This window comes from Alosa alosa, chromosome 23, assembly GCF_017589495.1.
Source record: "Alosa alosa isolate M-15738 ecotype Scorff River chromosome 23, AALO_Geno_1.1, whole genome shotgun sequence".
In the NCBI taxonomy this organism is placed as follows: domain Eukaryota; kingdom Metazoa; phylum Chordata; class Actinopteri; order Clupeiformes; family Clupeidae; genus Alosa; species Alosa alosa.
In genome coordinates, this window is record NC_063211.1 from 13,558,913 (window position 1) to 13,563,609 (window position 4,697).

The following is a 4,697-nucleotide window of genomic DNA, read 5'->3' on the forward strand; positions in this document are numbered from 1 at the left end:
TGGTGGAAAGGAGGATGTTGCAGAAATTGTTACACATCATGGACAATGCATCACATCCCTTACACAGTACACTGGCAAAACAACAAAGTGTTTTTAGTTGGCGGTTTCGCCAACTCAGTTGCAGCAGGGACAGATATAAGAAAACCTTCTTACCCACAGCAATAGCACTTTACTACGACTCTCCTTTGAGTAGAGCGAGACAACTCATCTTTTAATCTTTTATATCTAATATGGAGGCAATTGTCTTGATTTATGTCATATAAGGCAGTTACACTTTGGTACTTGGATGTGTATGGTACCTTGACAGCTATCATATGCTATGTCTTGTGGGTGGAGGTAATTTCTTGTTTATGTATGTGGACTATGTGTGTGTGTGTGTGTGCTTGCTGTATGTTCTAAAGGCTGCTGAAACAACTGCATTTCCCTGTGGGATAATTAAAGTATATCTATCTATCTATCTATCTATCTATCTATCTCTTTCAGCAATATTCTTTCCCTGGCTCTCCCTGTTTATCTCCGTTTTTCTTTTATAACTTGCTTTGTCTGGCAAGACAATTTTTTTTTCACGGTATATTCACTCACCACAAGAGGGCATTCTTGCGCTTTCAGGGATCTGTCCCTTTCCTAGCTCTGATGGCAAGCTTAGCCGTTTCAGCAGCTAGCAGTTTCGATTTCTTTCAAACCAGAAAAACAGGCGGAATGTTGCCTTTTCAAGGAGTTTCAGAAATCTTCAGTACCCTTCACTGATGTGGATTCGTTAACTTTGTTACCTCGTCGCCACTGTAGTATTTGTGCATGAATAATAGCACACGGAGACACAGAGCCACGGTAAGTGCAGTTTACTTCGTGCTTCAGTTCTGATACAGAAATGCCCCAAGGCGAGAGTGGCCAATACCATTACCGTATTTACTCTAGTACTGCTATCATTACCGTACACTGTATGAACTACTACAACATGGAGGTGGTGAAGAGGCAGACAGACTATGCGGAGAAGTCTATTTCTCCTCTTTCTCCCTTCCCTTAAGTGATGCATTGAACAGTTCAATGGCCCTGGGGATGAATGACTTCCTCAGTCTGTCTGTTGTGCAAGGCAGTGAGCGAAGTCTCCAGCTGATCAGGCTCTTCTGCTTAACAATAGTGCTGTGGAGTGGATGACACTCATTGTCCAAGATGTTGATCAGTTTGTTCAGGGTCCTTTTGTCAGATATTGAAGTGATGCACTCCAGTTCGGCTCCCACTACAGAGCCAGCTTTCCTTACCAGCCTGTCAAGTCGCCCCGCATCCTTCTTCTTTGTGCTTCCTCCCCAACATACCACACTGCATAGAAGAGGACGCTGGCAACAACAGACTGGTAGAACATCCTGAGGAGCTTGCTGCACACATTGAAGGAGCGCAGCCTCCTCAGGAAGTACAGCCTGCTCTGCCCTTTCTTGTAGAGTGTGTCAGTGTTGGCTGACCAGTCCAGTTTATTGTCCAGGTGGAGACCCAGGTACTTGTAGGTGCTTACCACCTCGACATTGACCCCATCAATGGAGACTGGTAGCAGAGTGGGCTTAGACCTGCGGAAATCCACCACCATCTCCTTGGTCTTTGAAGTGTTGAGTTGGAGATGATTGAGTTTGCACCATTGCACAAAGTCCTCCACCAGGCTCCTATACTCCTCCTCCTGCCCATTCCTGATACACCCCACAATTGAAGTATCGTCAGAAAACTTCTGCATGTGGCATGACTCAGTGTTGTAGCAGAAGTCAGATGTGTACAAGGTGAACAGGACTGGAGAGAGCACAGTTCCCTGTGGCGCTCTGGTGCTGCTGATCACAGTGTCAGAGAGACAGTTCTTCAGTCTGACAAACTGTGGTCGCTCAGTCAGGTAATCTGTGATCCAGGTTACCAGGTGAGCGTCCACACCCATCTGCAAGAGCTTGTCTCCCAGTCTGAGGGGTTGGATGGTGTTAAAAGCACTTGAGAAATCAAAGAACATGATTCTCACAGCACTTTTCCCCTTTGTCCAGGTGAGAATGTGTCCTGTGTAGAAGATAAGTGATGGCATCGTCCACACCCACTTTCTCCTGGTATGCAAACTGTAACGGGTCTAGTGCATGGCGTACCTGGGGTCTGAGCATACCTAAGACGAGTCGCTCCATTGTCTTCATCACAGGATGTGGCTTTTTAGGGACAGGGGTGAGACATGTCTTCCACAGTGTTGGAACTAACTCTACAAGGCATAGACTTAGATTGAAGATGTGCGTCAGTGGCTCCACCAGCTCAGCAGCACAGGCCTTGAGAAGCCTTGGACACAGTCTGTCATGCCCCGCTGCCTTACTCGTGTTCAGTTTCTTTAGTTTAGCGCTCACTTGTTTTCCTGTGATGATGGGGGGTGTAAGGGGAGGGGAGGGGGAGGGGTGCATCTGGGATCTGTGTGTCTGATGGCTGTCGACTGAGGTCGTTGTCGCCTCATTGTTCGTGATTGCCGTGTGGGGGAGGGGTGCAATATCCAGTGATGGTGGGGGTACGATAGCCTGTGATGGTGGAGGTGAGTGTTGCACTGGTATTGAGGGGGGTGGGGGCTTGGGGATGACCACCTCCTTGATGTCCCTGTCAAGGCTGCCAGAGTCGTGGACGCCTCAGCAGGCACAGGCAAGGAGGCATCAGACGGGGGGCAGGGAGTGAGGTGGTGATGGTTTAGGTCGTTGGGCGTGAGGTGGTGATGGTTTAGGTCGTTGGGTGTCACCAGGATGCAGAGCTGGAGAGACTGGGAGGCTGGGAGGTGGGGATAGGGCAAGCAGGCAAACAAGAGCAGTGCCTGAGTCTGCAGGGGGTGGTGATGTATGGTGCAGGTGATGTATGGTGCAGAATATAGTCCTTTTAGCAGTGTAGCAGAGTTGAAGAGGGAGCGACTCCTTAGGGATCCAATAGAGCAGAGTAGAATGGAGACAACATAGAACTCATTTCCAGCATTCTCTCTGAAAAGGATCAGTCCAAGGAGCACAAGAAGATGAACCAGCCCTAGAGCTCATAAGAGAAACTAACTGCTGAGACATAGTTCCAATCAGTCATCAACATGAACATGAGTATTAGTAGTAATTAATTACTAGTAATGTTACTAATATATACTTTTATATTCGTTGGTCTCTATAAGCCTGCGCTGTATGTCTGTAGTATGTTCGATTATCAGTAGAAATGTAATGCTTACAGCTCACAGAGCTCATTATGGTTTCCTCTCACACTGACTCCTCTAGTGCTCCGGCTATTATGGGAAGTAGACTGAAAGGACTGGGTCAAGTGAGATACAAAGCCTGCTTTGCCTTTTCTGCAGGGTAAAGATACTACTGCTTCTAAATCACTACTTCCCTGAGACTCACTGACCAGATTTAACATCTGACTGATTTAGACCAAGGGGGCCCTTGATTGAGATTGAGGAAGCCTTGACTTAATCTGCTCCCAGTGTATTTTTTCAAGAGAGAGAGAGAGAGAGAGACTCTCCTACAGCTTGTGGAAGCTGTTTGAGGCAAAGCTGACACTTCAGAGAGTGGAGTGAGAGGACAGAGAAAGAGAGGGAGAGAAGAAGAGAGGAGCAAGTGAAGGAGAGAGCAAATTAGAGATTGAGAGCAAGAAAGAGAGTGAGAGAGAGAGAGAGAGAAAGAGAGAGAGAGAGAGAGAGGGCCTCCACTCGGGCTTGTGAGAAGCTCTAGGGAGCAGATTAATTGGAGGCTGCCTTCAGAAAAGGTTTGCTGAGGATGGGCCATGACAGCTCTGCGGGCCTCTCACGCATCAATCAGTCATGATCTCCTGCCTCATTTGGAGTGGAATGACAATGCTCAGGGAGGCGAAGTGTCAAACAGCAACTGTACCCCACCTCCACCACCACCATCGCTACCCCCTTTACCAGGGCAAAGACTGCTGGAGAGATTGTTCACCTTCAGAGGACTGCAGTCAGAATCAAAGACTTGCATAGACGGTTGATGGGTCATGCGATTCCTTTGGGTTTTGTACAACCTGGCTTTAACTTGTCTTTTTCACCCTCTAGGGAGATATGTGGTCTTGAGGTGCACCTCCTCTATACAGCACATGTTAAACAAGTACAGCAAATGTTCTTGTGAACTTACAGTACTAACTTACTTACTTACGTACTTACCGTTACATCTATGGCTTGTAGGGCAGCAACAAAGTTTCTCCACTCATCCCTGGCACGGCCAGGTCTCATGCACAGTCACTGGCGCCTTAATGCAGGGGCTTACCTGGGCTTCAGCCCAGGGGCCTCGACCAATGAGGGGCCTCCTAATAATAATAATGATAATCAATAATAATAAACGGCCGTGTCCGCGTCAGTCATTAGCCTACTCTGGAGCTAGCCTACATAATTGAGCACATTGCACTGCTCTACAATGACATTGATGCAGAGGCCCCCTTTGTCTTCTCTTCTAAAGTGTAACAAAATGTAACAAAACTTAATAAATCCCAACGGGTGTAGTAGAGGAGTTAGGCTGAAACTGACTGACAAACTTACAAACTTACAAGACGATTTATACAGACAGTATCTTCACAAAGTTTAGCGTTTGCAGCCATATAATAATTCTGTGGAAATGCATGGATTCCAGCAACTGGAATCCATGCATTTCCACAGAATTATTTTTGGAATCTGATCCCTTATCATACCTGTTCATTCTTACTCATCGCCGAATTTATCGCGGACTAAA